Below are 18,438 nucleotides of genomic sequence, written 5' to 3' on the forward strand. Positions count from 1 at the left end.
TTTCTCCCATGCATATAGATTATTTCCTGGTCTAATTTTGGTCGACTCTATATTAATTCATGGCGGTCTGTCTTCATTGGAAGTAGCTGCAATACTTCCAGAACAATATGAACTATTGTTTGTAATTTTCAGTCTTTGTTACATCGGAATTTTATGAAAAAATGAAGGGTAAAAGTCCTTTAAAATGTTTAGTACAAACGACATGCTAAGCTCAAATTTTTACATAAATACAATAATTACTTGAAGTCTAGAGGATTACAGTACTACTATTAACTCTCGAATTCAATTGTAGACAGTTGAAGTCTCATAATACAATGTCTTATTATCTGAAAAACAATTAAAATAAATTATATATTCCCCAAAACTTTTAAAGATTTCAATATCGGTTACAGAATACTGAATCAGCTGAACAATCTTTCAAACTTTTATTGAGAAAATTTTAAAAATTTACAAGTTCTCGGCAACTTAACTGTCAACATTGCTCTCTCCAGCAATTTTTATTTACATTCCGTAATAATTTGTGAAATTGCAAAAGAGCTATGGAGCGACATTTAGTAAAATCTATCAAGGAAACGGCTCTCGTCATTCCCTCCCTACTTGTCTTTTGTAGTAACACCAAATGTCAGTGGGATTGAAAACTTTTCAGGTGGTAGAAATATTATCGTCTAAGACACAAGACAAGTGTTGTTTTGCGGACGTACTGAACACACAGTGGACGTTTGAGTTTTGTTTTCCCATTTAATCGCTCTGTCCAGTAAAGGCCTATCTCGCCTGAGCTTAAGTTTGGCGAACCATAAATGGAATATTTTTGAGATTGGTTCGGATTTAAGGAATCTAGGATTACATCTGGTACTTTCATTATGGTTAGGGACCGAAAAGGTCAACCCTTGGATAGATAGCTTGTATGCAGCTTGTATGAGGTCAGATTGTGGTGTTTAACGGCCCGGTAGTAAAAAAGTCAGTGAGATTGTGGTAATGTAAGTTGAAGGAATATAATGCTGTTTGTGCGCTGAACAGACGAAGTGGGGACGTGTTCATACCACCGCCATTACTTCCAGTTTGGAAGGTAATAACCACCTAGTATCATAAAAATTGAAATTTCCCCAAAAGTCGATTCTTTAGGGGAATTCTGAAGAATGAATTGATGGTTCCGATTGTGCGTGGTGAAGAAAAATACCCATAGATTTACAAATCATTACCATAGTTATGCAGATATCACCAGTGTAAATGTAATGTTCTGACAACCTATTATTTTACATGGTTTAGACAAACTCGCCTTTATTGTCTCTGTCAGTAGGTCAACTACAACTCATATTCTGTGGCAGCACATGAATGACAAGGGTTAAGAGAGTTTACTAGTCACTGATTTGGAAAATTGCTCAGTTTTTCATATTACATTACTGATAGGATTTACCGGTACTGTAAAATGACTGGTGCTATAAAAGAAGTGAACGTAAAATTCCCTGGGACTTTAAAGATTTGGTATTTGAGCGATGGATGTTTTTTTTGAGTTCTCGTTAATGGAAAGTCAATTTATTAACGTCGCGATATAGTGACTCAAAAATTTTTTGTAGTAAAAGGTGTGCCCACCACAAGAAGTATTTTAATGCTTAAACAATCATCGTTTCAGGGAGCTGCCCACTCTCTTGGATCCTAGGGTTGGTGAAAAGGGCTTTTCCGGGATAAACACCCCTGTTGTCCCCATATGAATTCGTCTGCTAAGTAAGACAAAATAATACAGCAAAGTTGGCGGGGTTTTAAAAGCTTGGAGCCAACAATCAGACTCATTTTTGAAGACGACGGTAGAGTGAACGGGAAATGATAGAGCGGCTGTGATAGTTGATGACGTGACATTGACACATTCGAAAAACTTCGGTTATAAAAATGTCATCGACATCTTCTGTTTTAAGCGTGGTAGCCAGATAGCTGGGATAATTGCCAGCAATATCTCCGCTGCTGTAGATGACCGCTATATATTTTCACTCCGAATTCCCGAAATAAGATAAAGTTTTCCAGCAATGGCAAGGGACCAGCTAATAGGCATGACGAACTCCTTGGCACATGCCGTGAAGTCTCAAGAGTCAGGGAATTAACTCCTTAAAACAACAGGGTAGCAAGGTGAGAATAGCGGAAAAGTGACAACAATACCTGAAACTTGGCAATAGTATGAGAGACACGTGAAACTTCTGGGCCCGTAGTATGAAGCACCAAGGACCTCATTCACGAGAGGACGAAGATCTTAACCGTACAATAACAAAAAAAAAATGTTGTAGATCTTAGATGAACAAAACAGTACGTTTGCGGTGGTCTCAGTCGTTGATTAGACTTCAACGAATGTAGACATGCGTGGGGGATACACGCATTGTTGCTCCGTTAACATTAAGAAAACAAATTATAGAGCTTTTGTAGAAAAATATAAATATATGGAGTGTATATTTAATGTTTTTTGATAATTTTGCTAACATAAAATTAAAATTCTTGCTACAAAACGTCCAAAACAGGAAGAGAGATATTTTTTACGTGCTTTTTAGTTTCTCTCACACACACAAGCGCAATGTTCATTTTGTGCATCATAGTTGTAGATGCATGCTTGTCACCAGTATCATCCCTGACATTACTTGTAGGACAGGATTACCACTATAGAAAATGTAGAATGTACATGAGATATCTACAAAGGGAATGAAAAATAGATGTCTGGTGGTATAGACGTGAACTACAGAATCGACAAGTCCACCGTTAAACAATCCAGTCGACAGTCGTCCTCGAAAACCAACTCCCATTCATTGTAGGAAAAACGCGTCAACTACCAAAACGTATGCCAGTTTTTGTCTAACCAATATCAGGATGCTACAGTAGCCGCAATTCTGAAATAACTGAGTAGTACTTAACATTTCTACAGCATGTAAAGCAGGACGACACTATTTGCTGAATATCTTTAAAATCCAAGCATCGAAGACTCACCTGTCTTCAGATTCACTCAGAAGTTCCAGCTGTTCTTTGGAAATAGAGGAACCAAAAAGAGGGATAAGTAATGCGACTTTCCATTGATATATTCAAGTCCAATTTAATAAGATCGAACAGGAGGCGAATTCAAATATCTTGCTGCCAAAAGTTTTTTTCTGCGCCGGACTTCTTCAAAAAGGAAGGATACACTAAATGATGTTTCACAAATTATACTTTTGAATGTTGTTTTTTCTTTTTTCAAAATAGAAATATTTATTGGATATTTTCAGTATAAAATTTTGTATTGACAGCAGAAGAAAAGGGAGGTCGTAGGATTGGATGGATTAATTGACTTTTGAAATTTACATTTGTAAAAGTAGATCGTAGATCATCGAAAAGTCGACTTTCGGTTTGTTCCAAAACTACAAGAATGTAAAAATTTTTACTACGATAATCGATTTTCCATTTATGGTATCGAGAAATTCGGAAACTAGTAGTTTCTTGCAGGTTTCTTGAATTATTTTTAGCCATGTCTGTCTGTGTGTTTGTCTGTCCGTCTGACTGTTGTAATCTTGCTATCTTTCCAACGAATTGAGATGGAGGGCTAAAATTTTGCCCACATGTTTATTTTGCCAATAGGTAGGTCAAGTTCGTAAATGAGTCCACATTTTCATATAGCCCCCATATAACTGTACTTCACGATATTCGGTATTTTGATGATTTTAGCCACATTATTCGCCGGAATTGTTTCAAATTTGGCATTTTAAGTTCAAAATGGATACTACAGCCTAAGGCAGAAAATCGTCTGTGCAGGTCTACGCCTTCTTACAGCACCCATATAACTGTACCTCCCAATATTCGGTATTTTGATGATTTTAGCGTCATTATTCACCGTAGTAGTTTCAAATTACGTATTTAGACTTCGTAATGGAAACTACAGTCTGTGACAGAGAATTGTCTATGCAGGTCCAAGTCTTCTTATAGGCCCCATATATCAGTACCTCCCTATATTCGGTATTTTGATGATTTTAGCGACATTATTTACAGGAATTTTTTTAAAATTTCGCATTTGAAGTTCGTAATGGATACTACAGCCTGTGACAGAAATTTGTCCGTGCAGATCCACGTCTTCGTATAGCCCCCATATATAGGTACCCCCAATGTACGGTATTTTGTTGATTTAGAAACATTATTTACCGGAATTATTTCACATTTTGTATTTGAAGTTCGTAATGGATACTACAGCCTATGCCAGAAAATTGTCTGTGCAAGCTTATGACAAAAGTTGGGTATGCAGGTCCACGTTGTCGTATAGACCCTAATATAGCCGTATATATGGATTTTAATTTTTTGAAAATGTCCAAATTTGTACCAAATGGTGGAGGGTATTCAAAGATCCGAACTTACAGCATTTTTACTTGTTTACAATACCTTTGACCTGTCTGTAATATACACAAAACATTATTTTATAAAAAATAAAACAAAAAACGAAACGAAAGATCACATACCTTTAACAATTATTGCTCAACAACATACAAAAGAAACAAGAAAACAATTGTTAAATTTAAATACATAAAAAGATAAAATATAAATTAAATTGATATTTTTACATTTATCGAGTGAGAAGGTGAAACAAATAAAAAACAACAAAATAATTGGATGTTAAAATTTTTTTACTATAAATTATAATAGGCATAATAAGTTCATTATTATTATGTTATGTTGTTTTTTCTTTTTTGTATTGTGAAAACCAAAAAAAACAAAAGAAATACATACATATATAACGAAATGTTTTATAGCCATAATATACATACATATATATTAATGAAAATAAGAAGAAGAAAAGAAGAAAGCAAAATACAAATTGACACAAAATTTTAAGCTTAAAGTTTAGGTTTTGTGCTTATTTAGAAAAAATAAAACAAAAAAATTATATATTGAGAAACCACAAAAAAACCAAACAATAATTATTTTTATGTACTGAGTATTGTAAAAAAGTCCTTTTAGAAAAAAAAAAAAAAAAAAAACAAAAGCTAATGTATGTATGATTTTTTTTAAATAATTTTAACTTATTTTCGATTAAGGCTTAAAATTAAAAAAAAAACAAAAACTTGTAAATAGCTTTCACATTATTTTGGGCAATGTGTAATATTATTTTCTTAATTAATTTTCTTTATTTTTTTGTAAAAAAAAAATAAATATGTAAAAAGGTTGTAAAATTTTAATTGATTTTATGTTTTTGATTGTAAATCACTTTTAAATTGAAAAAAATATATCTATCCAACCTGTAAATTATTCCATGTATATGTGATTTTATTTTATTTTAATTTTTTAATAAAAATATTTTATTTTATTTTTCCCAAGTTGAATACTCAAAGATAAATTTTGTTCCAAAATTTTATTGTTCTAGGACAAAGTTAGGGTAACAAGTCAGGGGAACGTATACGTATATATATGTTAATTCTCTCCCACAGAAAATACAGAGATACAAGTTTTGAATATATACAGTCTGATAAAATCCACTTTAGAAGAAAAACCGGTTCTTTTAAAATTTTCATTTATTGTATAAATGGTGTACAAAGCACGCATTTGATTTTTTCTCAAAGGAAGCTCTCTGAGAGATTTATAAAAACGGCTATACCAGTAGAAGTCCCCAGAACTGTATTTTTTTGTGCGAGTCATATGAAATTTAATTTGTCTTTAAATAACTTCCCCAAAAAAATTAAATAAATTTTCAAACTAATCTGTGCATGAGAGATACTGGATTTATATTTTTACTTGGGCGCCAGAGTCATTAAACCTTTTAAGTTAAAGATGAAGAATGGATCCGTGTCTGAATGTACAGTGAAATAAGAATCGAGAGGAGGACAGTGGCATAAAAGGTGTTCGATACTTCCATTTTCTTACTCAACCTCACAGCCTGCAGCATTCGACGTTAGAGCTATCCTATTTGGATCTCCATGTTGTTATCCGTAACGTTGATTAATTTATGCTTAATAGAGACTGAGTTCCACGCAGGGATAAATCTGGTCAGATTTGCTTTGATATCTGGCACCGTGGTTCGTTGTACCAGCTCAATTTGGCTTTCTCCCTGAAGAATAGTTCTAATGCTCTTTTTTGAAAAAAGTAGGGTAGGGGGGCTTAAAATGTCGACAACTTCAAGATCTGTTGACTTCGAGCCTATCCTTGCCAATTCGCCGGCTTTCTCATTTCCTCGCAATATTGCAATTACCAGGTATCCAGAAAAGCCGGAGTGTAGTGTGTATATATTCCAGAGCTATTTAATAACTGAGGACTGCGTTGGAATTGATTGTAGAAGATTCAACGACTTTAAGAGCCACTTGACTGTTCATCTAAAAAGTCACCAGTTCAGTTATTTTATACTCTTTATAGCCGACCTCTGAAAATTTTGCTCGAATTTGTACAAAGAGTGAAACGCTTTCGAATTGGAGCAATTTATAGATGTCGCTTGAATATGAGTGAACACGTTATGCTCGTTTTTGAGTAAGAGCAAAATTTGTTCAATGTCGAGCAGTCTCTACTCTTGCCTAGCACTCTTTTAGTTTTTATCATATCCATGTATATGTATTTTTTTCTGTGCACAATCGCACCCCTCTTTCCCCTCAACACCTCTTCTACGATAAAGAGCAACATCACAATTGATTTGCTTTTACACGCACACCCAAATCAGAAAAAATCTTTTTTTCCACTCATTTATACACATAGAGCAAACTCCTGCTCTATTTTAAACGATTCTGCTCACACTCTAATATTTCAAAAAGAGAGACTCAGAAGTGCTTCCATACAAAACAAAAGAGTTAAGAGTAGACGGCGTAAAAAACTCCCACTCTTCGAGCAATCCTGCTCGAGAGAAAATTTCGCTCCCTAGTGAAAGTGAGAAAATCTGTGCTTTGCTTCATAGTTTTAATCAAATGTGCCGCGTTCATGATCGCAAAGACCTCTGTTTGAAAAACAATCCACCATCCGGCTTGTAGGAGTACGTCATTCCTAGTTGATCATAGGAGACTCCAGCGCCCGGATAGCCTTGTCGCAGTTCGTGCAGTCTGGTACTGTAGACTAAGTTCGTTCGAAGAGATGTTTAGCATAACAAGGCTTCTTGATATGTACTTTTTCATGTACCTGTGATGAGAATTCTGTGCTATGGTATTGATAGTGTTGGAATAAAAAGCACCTCTTTGCCAAAACTTCTCATCATTTATTGACTAAATTTATGGATTTTTTTCTGAGAGATTATTAGAAAGACTGTTAGGTTCATTTTCGTCCATAGAGTCATTGAATTGGTATGGATTCTTTCAATGTCTGGGAAAAGACAATTGAAATGAATGCCAAAGTAAAGGACTTAATTTTTCTAAAGTTTTTCTCGGGACTGGTATTTTCGGCTTGTATGGAAGGCATTATTTTCCATACATGGTTTTCGTGTGGTAATTTCTTCTCTCTCAATGAGTAACTTTTCTAATTTTCTCCATTTTTCCAAAAACTATGCTTTTGAATAGACCCGGGACAACAGAGAATCTCACTTTCGTGTTCTCTCTAATTTTGTTACTTTCTGATTACATTGTTTCTCATTGGTTCAGACTGCGAGTGTGGAGAGAAATACGCTCATTGAAGGTATTTACCTATTTACCTTACCTGTTACTCTAGAACATATTTAATTTTGAAACTATTTCCAACAACTACAAAAAATTCAAATTTTAGTTAGTACAAATATTTTATTTTATAAATATTTTATGTTGTGTTATTTGGCAATTAGTGAACATCATCCATCCGTCTTAGTAGGTTAAATAAGGAGTTTAAAATAAAAGAAAAAACAAAATTTTCTGAAAAATTATCAAAGAAAATTACAAAAATTAAAAAATTATAATTTTTGTTAATTAAAAAAAAAATAAATGTAGATAAAGTATAGTTTGATTTTTTACACCAACAAACAAAGAATAAATTGTTTTTTAATATTTAGTTGTGTACAAAAATAAAACAAAAAAAACTTATTTTTACATCAGTTAATTTTAATTATTTTTGTAATTAAAAAAAAAAAATGACAGAAAAAAAAAACAACAACAAAAAAACCAAATTTAACGAAAATGAACAAATTTTTTTGTAAGTTTGAAAAACGAACTAAAAAAAACAGAAACAAACACACAAACCAAGAAATATATAAAAAAGCTTTAACAACAAATATTTTTTTTATAAAAAATACAAAACACATATGTAAGTTGCAATATATATTTATAATAATAGTAAATATATACATACGTATAAATGAAAACCCAAAAAAAAAATTATATAATAATACAACAACATGCATACAAAAAGAAATTAAGAAAAAAACAATTGTTAAGAATTCTGATAAACAAATCCCCCCCCAAAAAAAAAAGAAAACCTTTATGTATGTGTTGACAAATTTATTATAAGACAAGATCATATATATACACACATTTGAAAAATCCTTAGATGTAAGTAATTATTCTTAAAAAACCAACAACAACATCAAAACCAAAACCAAACCACAAACAAAGGCAAATTATAACAATAACAAATCTAGTTCAAATGAAAAGGCCAAGCAACAAGAAACAAAGTAAAATGCTATACCTAAACAAATCCTAGAAATCTATCCTCCTATAGCATGTGGGTCTGAAATATATATGGGTCTTCTTTAACTTCTTCTATAGGTCTTTTAAAGATCGATAATATCTTAAAGGTCTTCTATTGATAGCAGAGCTTATAGAGTATCTTGAGAGCTTCATATATGAATACAAAAACTGTTGAAGGTCTTCAGTGAATGGAAGAGCTTTAAGGGGTTAGAAAGCATTTAAAGGTCTTCTGTAGATTGAATAACGCCTAAGCGTCTTTTTTGGATAAAAAAGTTTCTAGAGGGCTTCTATGGATAAAAGAGCTTCTGGATGACTTTCATGCACATAACTTATGGAGCTTTTGTACGAATAGAAAAGCTACTAAAGATACTTTATTTCAAGGGTCATTTTATTGTCAGAAGGCTGTCTTCAAGTTTTCAATGGATAAGAAAAAGTTCTCGATGACTGTGATATATAGGGAAGCTTTTATAGATTTTCTATATGTAGAAGAATTTCTGAAATTCCCCCCCAGAAAAGCTCTTTGACGTCTTCTATGGCTGGAACGTCAAGGGGAATTTTTGGCCAAAGAAAGGTCTACTGTGGATAGAAAAGGGCCTATGGGCAGAAGAGTTATCAGAGTATTCTATGAATAGAGCTTGTAGAGGTCTCCTTTGGACAGACTAGTTTTGGAATGATTTCCATAGTCAGAAAAACTTGTGAAGCTTTTCTAGACATATAAGAACTTCTGGAGCCCATATTTGGATGGAAAAGCTTCAAAGGGTCTTCTATTGTTAGAATGTTCCCTTTGTTGTTATAGTTTTGTAAAGGGCAGTTTTTAGAGATGTTCTTTATTTAAAACAGCATTTGGAAGACTTCTACGGATAGAAGAGAATTTAACGGTTTTCTTTTGATAAAGGAGCTTCCAGCTTAATCTACTATTCTTAGAAGGCTTTCCTCAGGTCTTCGGTTTATATGAAAAGCTTTTAGGTTATTGTTATGTGTAGGGAAGCTTTAGGATAATTTAAATGCATACAACAGTTTTAGGGGTTCTCTATGAATAGAAAAGCTTATAGATGATTTTCAAAAACTAAAGAACTTCCGAAGTTCTTTTTACGGTTTCTAGAGATTATCTATGGGTACAAGAACGACAAAGGCTACTTTAAAAAAAACATATGCTAGAGGCTAGAAGATAGAAAAGATTCTAGAGGTTTCCTTAAGATAACGGAGCTTCTGGCTTTCATAGAAAGAAACATTTGTAAAGCTCACCACCGGATTCTTCAGGTCTTCTATGGACATGAAAAACTTCTAGATGATTATTATGCATTGGGGAGCTTTTAGAGATTTATTACAAACGTTTCCAGAGGTTCTCTATGGGTAGCAAAAGCTTCTTAATGATTTCCAAAAAGGTTTTCGAAGGTTTTCTTTGAATAGAAAAGCTAATTTTTCTAGAGGAACTTATTTTTAATATTAACAAAATGGATAGAAAAGTTTCATAGGGCTTCTATGGGCAAAAGAGCTTCCAGAGGTTTTCTACTGACAAAAGAGCTTATAACGGGTTTTCCTGCATGAACGAGCTTTTGGGTCACTTCAAAGACACAGAAACTTGTAAAGCTCTTTTAACTGTAGAAAAGCTCCCAAAGATCTTCTATAAATTCAAGAGTTTCAATGGGGTTTTATTGTTAGAAGGCTTTCTTCAGGTGTTATGTAGCAATTGGAAGCTTATAGATGATTGCATATATAGGGGTTCTCTTTAAATATAAAAGCTTCTATATGATTTCCAGAAGGTTCTTCTCTGAAGGATTTTTATAGATCCAAAAACCTTTAAGGGATATTCTTGTAGTATACTGTATAAAAAAAATATGCAAAACTAATTTCTAGAGGATTTCTTTGGACAAAAGGGCTTCCGGAGGTTTTCTATCGATAGAAAAGTTTTTAGATAATTTCCATATGACCAGAAGCGCTTTCAGAGGTATTCTGTAGTTAGAAGAGCTTCTAGATTATTTCTATAGACAAAGCTTTTTTGTGGAGCTTTTCTATGCATGTAAGATGCTTGTAAAGAATTTTATAGATGGGAGAACTGTAAGGGGTCTTTAATTGTCAGAAGGTTTTTTTCAAGCCTTCTATGCATGTGAATAGCTGTCAGGCGATTTTTAGGTATGAAGAAGCTCTTATAGTTCTTTATATAAGATCTTCTGTAACTTTTCAAAAGAGCTTCTGAGGGTTGATTATTAACAGAAGACTTTCTAAAGTTTGAGCGAAGACTGTTCTTTGGAGAGAAGACCTTTGACATTTCTCCTATATTACATACTTCTACAGCATATATTATATATCCTATAGATAGACGACCTACCTAAGGTCTTCTGTGGATGAAAGTCGATCTAAGGTTCTTTCATGGATAGAATATCTTCATTTGTTAGGTATGAAGAAGCTCTTCTAGTTATTTATATAAGATCTTCCGTAAGTTTTCATAAGAGCTTCTGAGGGTTGTTTATTGATAGAAGACTTTCTAAAGTTGAAGAAAATACCTTCTTTTGAGAAAGACCTTTGACATTTGTTCTATATTACATCCTTCGACAGAATATATTATATATCCTATTGATAGATGACCTTCCTATAGTCTTCTTTGGATGAAAGTCCTTCTAAGGGTCTTCCGTGGATAGGAGACCTTCAATACGTTTCCTCTAATGATTAAAAACCTTTCATAAGTATTTTACCGACCTTTACAGGTTTGCTAGGTCATGCCCATTTCGTAGAACCTGCTATATTTCAGTTCATGTATTAAATGTTCCTCTATCCCCCCTCTAAACACCCCTAAAACGCACACCCCTCTCTAATACAAGTTGATATTTTAATTAATAAAGGAAAAAAGAAAACATTTTAGCAAAACAGGAATAATCCCTCCCCCTCATTCCCCTTAAACATTTTATATATACACACACACTCTAACATACATACGAGTATATAGAAAAATAAAACATACAAATAGAGACATTTAAACATAGATTTACAAGGCAACAAACAACAACCACAACAAAGAAGAAAAAATACATAAATACATACAAACATACATGTTAATTAAGATCAAGACAACATTTTGTAAATATTTTCATATATTTATAAACAAAACAAAAAAAAGAAGTAATAACAACAACACAACATAACAAAACGAATATTTAAAATAAAGAAAAAAAAAACTAAAAACACATTAACAATTCTTAAGCTACTCTTAAAAAACAAAACAAACAACAAAAAATTAAAAAAAAATAATTAAAAAAATCTCACTACAACAACAAGAACAAAAAAAATATGGTGAACAAAAAATGTATCTGTATTTAAATGAAATCTATCATTGTATATCATTATTTTTAATTTTAGTAATCAATCGAATATCTTCTAATATAAAACAAAACAAACAAACAATTACACAATAACAACAACAAAAAAACAACAACAAATACAAAAAAACAAAATAAGAAAATGAAAAACTACAACACATACAAACAACAAATGAAAACAACAACATATGCAACGCAAACAACAAGAAATACAACAAAAATTTCAACATTAAAAAAATCATGGAAATGAGATTTTCCAATGACAAAAAGAAAACAAAGAAGAAGAGGAGAAAGAAGTGGACGAAGAAATCATACATAAATATAAATGTATTTAATTGTTAAAAAAAACAAAAACAATTTTTGTTTTAATTTTTTTAAATGGGTACTCATGTGTCGGTAGGAGGTATCGGCGGGGTTTTACTAACAATTTTGAAAAGACCTTTTTTAAGGGTAACCAGCACATACTTGGAACCTGTATGGATATAGATAAACTATTTCCGCATTCCTACTGGCTTAAAAACAATAACTTTCCTTAATACCAAGTAATGAGTAACGACGGCAAATCGAAGGATGTGAATTCGAGACTCAGGTTCAATACCAACAGTGGACAAAACCAAAAAAGTGGATTCTAAAAATAATATACTTTTTTCTTTTTCCGAATTTTAAAGGCAAATAACTTTGTTCCAGAACTTGTAATATAATTTTACAATTTAACACCGTTTCCGTACACGAAATTCTAGTAAAATTTGTGGCTAAATTAAGAGAAAGAGAAGAAAAAATTAAGGGAATGGCTAGAGAGTGTGTACGGCCAAAACGTGACTCATCGAAATAACGGTTTTAAACTCTAGGTCTCTTTGGACCAAATCCGTTTCAGAACATTTGGAGTCGATCTACCGATGTCCGCGTGTCTGTCTGGCTGGTACGCACGATAACTCTCAAAGGAAGTATCCGATTTGATCCAAACTTGGTACATCGTATTATTATTGTCAAACTTAGATCGAGTTCGGAGATGGACAATATCATCCCACTCCTTCTGGTACCTCCCACACAAAATGGCAACATTTTCAAAGAAAACAAGTAAAAAAGCAGTAAGTTCGGCCGGACCGAACTTTGAATACCCTCCAACATTTGGAACCGATTAGAACATTTTCAAAAAAATTAAATCCATTAAAAATTCTGTTAAAATCTTTAAAATACCTAATATCGGAGGTTGCCGATATATGGGGGGATATACGATATTGTGGACTTATATATCTATGTCTGGGGGCAAAGTGCTCACAAAGAACTCCTTGTGTAGAATTTCAGACAATTCCGGCTAAACTCATCAAAATGCCGAATATCGTGGGGAACTGTTTATATGGGGGCCTAAATAGATAATATCGTGGACCTAAATAGATAATTATCTTCCAGGGGACAAAATACTCACAAAGAACTCCTTGTGTGGATTTTCAGACAAGACTGTTGGAAAATGTGGTTAAAATCAATATACCGATTATCGGGTACCGATGCATAGGGGTTTATACGATATTGTGGACCTATATAGACAATTTCCTTTCAGGGGATAAAGTGCTCACAAAGAATTCTTTGTGTAGAATTTCAGACAATTCCGTTGAAAAATGTGGCTAAAATCATCAAAATAGCGAAAATCGGGGGTCACCGTTATATGGGGGCTATACGATATGATAGACCTATATAGATAATTCTCTTCCAAGGCATAAAGTTCTGACAATGAACTCCTTGTGTGGATTTTCAGACAATTCCATTAAAAAATGTGGCTAACATCATCAAAATACCGAATATCGAGGGGTATCGTTATATGGGGGCTGTACGATATCGTGGACCGATATAGCCCATCTTCGAACTTGACCTGCCTGCAGACAAAAGGGAGATCTGTGCAAAATTTTAGCTTCCTATCTTAATACGTTTAGACTGTAGCGTGATTACAACGGACGGATAAACGGACGGACAGGGCTAAATCATCTTAGAATTTTACGCTGATCAAGAATATAAAACTTTGTTGGATCTAAAATTATTATTTCGATGAGTTAAAAACGGGATGAGGAACTTAATATACCCTCCATACTATGTATGGTGGAGGGTATAATCATTTACTGCACAGAAAGGATAATCCGATTTTACTCCAACGTTGCGAATCCTAAAATTTGCATTAGTGCTATATCTTGTGGGAAAATGGACAATATCCGTCAACTCCATCAAGGAACAACTCCAGAAAGGGTCAAAATAATGAATAATTATAACTTTTATAGAACGTGAAGTAAGAGTCCAATTGTCTTAAAATTTCACACATCCCAATATTTTTATTAAACCACGGTCTGCTGTGAAAATGGAATGTATCGGTCCACTCTTTCTGGTACCTCGCCCACAAAGGGCTCAAAATTTGGAATATCCATGAAACTCATAAAACCGGAATTAACATATAATTGCATTCAGACATGGAACATCTCAATAATTCTATCAACACAAAATCTATTATAAAGATAGTAGATATCGGACCATTCCTACTGTTACATACCCTACAAAAGGGTCAAAGTTTTGAATAACAAAACGTTTATATGACGCGAAATAAGCTTCCGGTTCTCTTCATATTTCACACATCTCATTATTCCTACTAACACAAGATCTGTGAAGATGGGATATATCGGTTTATTTAAATAAATAATATGAATTGAATGTTGGGAAAATATTTAGGGCAGACGAATGTCTGCAATGCAGTTTCAGTGGAATTTATAACTTTGGAATGATTTTTAAGGAAAAAAACTATATTTTATTGTGCTAACAACTTATTATGTAACATGTACTTACATGTACGTTTTCTGGAAGTTCAAACGACAATGGCAATTTTTTTCACCATACCCGAATATTTTGAATGCACTGTCATAGCTATAATCGATCAGAAATGCCATAATTATCGTTGTTATAGTAAGTTGAGATAAGCATTATTTAAAAGTGTTTACAGCGGCATCTATCCATCACAAATTACCAATGTTTTAGTCACCACGAAAAGTTTAATTGATTGTTTCATAAGAAGATGGCGCTGTCAAATGATATAGATGCCATAAAATGAAGGTGTTACCACGGATAAATAGAGATAAAGGCAACGGACTTTAACACATACAAAAGTACAGAAAATATTACCTCCATTTATAAAAGAGGCATAATAAGTATGATTCCTATGCTATTCCTAAAATCAGAATGTTGAAAAGTTTCCATGAGAAACAAAACTGATCACTCACAATTTCTTTTGCTATGGATGTATGCTATGTTAATTTAGGCGGTACGTTAAAAAGCTTCGTACCGAAAAATATTGTGAATAGAACTACTGTGTTCGTTCACTTTTAGTCAAAATAATTCCAAAAATGAACAAAAAGTTTTCTGAATTTTTAAATTAATGATAGAGCACAAGTTCGCTGAAAACAAAAATAATATTAAGTACACATTTGGAGTTTTGCCAGTCTTTGAGTAAAAAAGTGATCCATAGTTTACGGAGTTTCAAACGAAATAAATTTCACACATTTCGGAGTGGTGCCTGACCGTGTGGTAAGGAAAGGCAATTTATATAATTCTCTATGAATGTATTTTGAATATTTTGCTATAATTTACCATGAATGCTATAATTATCCTTTTTATAGTACTTTGAGATAACCATTATTTAAAATTGTCTATAGTGACATCTTCATATCACAATGGTTGTAATACTACATTATTAGTTGATTAGTTCATACATAGATGGCGCCGCAATATATAATATGTGCTATAAAATGTAGGTGGCTCTAATTGTTTTAATATTTTGGAATTATTCAAAAATGCCCAAAATCGAAACGTTCACAACGGCGGCACAGTGTGTAGCGAGTTCAACTACAATATATAGTGTTGCGTCAGCAGAAGAAGCAACAACAAGTAAAAAAGCAGTAAGTTCGGCCGGGCCGAACTTTGAATACCCTCCACCATTTGGAAAGAATTAGGACATTTTCAAAAAATAAAATCCATTAAAAATTCTGTTAAAATCTTGGAAGGTGCCGATATATGATGGGATATACGATATAATGGACCTATATAGAGAACTCCCTGTCAGGGGGTAAAGTGTTCACAAAGAACTCCTTGTGTAGGATTTCAGACAATTCCGTTGAAAAATGTGGCTAAATTAATCAAAATACCGGATATCGGGGGTACCGTTATATGGGGTTTATACGATATTTCGGACCTATATAGACAATTCCCTTTCAGGGGGTAAAGTGCCCACAAGGAACCCCATGTGTAGAATTTTAGACAATTCCGTCGAAAAATGCGGCTAAAATCGTCGAAATACCGAATATCCGGGGTACTGTTATATGGGGAATATACGACGATAAAATGCCCACAAACAACTCCCCGGTTGGGTTTTTCAGACTATTCTATTAGAAAATGTGGCTAAAATCATCAAAATACCGGATATCGGGGGGTACCGTTATATGGGGGCTATACGATATTGTGAACCGATATAGCCCATCTTCGAACTCGACCTGCAAAGATCTGGGCAAAGTTTTAGCTTTCTATCTTAATTCGTTTAGCCTGTAGCGTGATTACAACAGGCGGACAGACTGACGGACGGACAGACGGACGGACGGACGGACGGACGGACAGACGGACAGGGCTAATTCGTCTTAGAATTTTACGCTGATCAAGAATATATATACTTTGTTGGATCTAAAATGATTATTTTGATGAGTTACAAACGGAATGACGAACTTAATATACCCTCCATACTATGTATGGTGGAGGGTATAAAAAGTGGATTCTGGTCGCCAAAAAATAATTACTTATTGGTCTCTCTCGTTTTATGGAAATCATGGACCAATAATTACAATGTTTTGACACCGCTTTTAGAATCTATTATGAGCTACATAACTCTAGTAAAATCATAACTGTAGTAAAACGTGGACCTTTAGAGGCTAAGTTTAGCAACCAGCGAAAAATTTTGATCATACTCATCAAAAACACCGAATATCCGAGAGTACCATATGATGACTATAATAAACGTGGACATATACAGACATTGTTCTGCCATCAGAGTTGGAACCCGTTACGGACTCTTAATACCGATTTTGAATCTAATCCCATAGAAAATGTGGCCTAAATTCTCACAATACAGAATATCAAGGCTATAGGAAAACATGGACCTATAGAGACGATGTTCAGTAACCAGAAGCAAAAACCCGTTATAAACTCTTAATACCTAATTTTTAAATAGTTCTATTTATAAATGGGGCTAAAATCATCAAAATGTCGAATATATGGGCGCTACAGGAAGAAAACACAATGTTCTGCCACCGGATGTAGAAATGTTACAAACTCTCAATTCCAAATTTGGAACAATTCCGTGAGAAAAGAAAGTGAAATGTGACTAAAATCATAATTTTTTTGGAATTTTGTAAAGTTCCTTCCAAATGGTGGATGGTATTAAAAGTTCAGATGGTCGAATTTAGCTACTTTTTTTACTTGTATTAGTAAGACTTATAAGACCAATATCTTTAAAATGCTTTTTGGAGATGTTCTGTTTTTAGCAAATATATCATTTTATACGGCCAAAACGTGCCCTATCGAAATAACGGCCGTTACATGAGTCTATTTAGGGTTGTCCGTCGGTTTGTCTGACTTGCTGGTGCGCACGATAACTCTCGAAGGGAGTTTCCGATCCGGTCTAGACAGGTACATAGTAATATTATTGTCAAACTTGGATCGAGTTCGGAAATGGGCAACATCGGTCCACTCCTTCTTTTACCTACACCACATAAGGTCAAAGTTTTCAAAGAGAAAAGATGATTTAAACTTTAGCGATGTCCATTCGTGTATGGAAATCGCATTATGTAAGAAACATCCTTGCATAATGTAGGTCTGAGTTTTTATATAGTCCCCATAAAACTGTACCTTCCAATATTGCGTATTTTTATGATTTGTGTCACACTTTTCACCGAAAATGTTTAGAATTTGCAAGGGTGCTATACACTTTGGCAGAAAATTGCAAACAGGTCTACGTCTACGTATAGCCCCCATATGATGGTACCTCCATATATTCTGTATTTTGAGGATTTTAGCGACATTCACCGGAGTTGTTTCATATTTCGTATTTGTAGTGCGTAAAAGTAACAACAGACTATGACAAAAAAATTGCTTTTTGTGAAATTATCATCAAATTTCGTATTTAAAGTTCCTACTGCCATCTGTGACAGAAAATGACTATGCACGTTGATGTCTTCGTAGGCCCCAATATAACGGTTAGTCCCTATATTCGATATTTTTATAATGTTAGTAATATGTTTCAACAGTTTTTTTTTAGGAAAATTTAAAAATTCCTTCTAAAAAGTGAAGGATATTAAAAGTTCGGCACGTCCGACGTTATTGTTTTTTTACTTGACTTAACATAATGTCAACGGGTCAACATTTTGAATAGCCCTGATAGCTCGTAAACCCCAAATTGAGCATCTGATTCCTTTTAAACTCGTCACACACCAATATTTCTATCAACACAAAATCAGTTGTGAAGATGGTGTACAGGGTGACATTAAAAAAAAAAA

The sequence above is a fragment of the Musca domestica genome, unplaced genomic scaffold (assembly GCF_030504385.1).
Source record: "Musca domestica strain aabys unplaced genomic scaffold, Musca_domestica.polishedcontigs.V.1.1 31, whole genome shotgun sequence".
Classification (NCBI taxonomy): Eukaryota; Metazoa; Arthropoda; class Insecta; order Diptera; family Muscidae; genus Musca; species Musca domestica.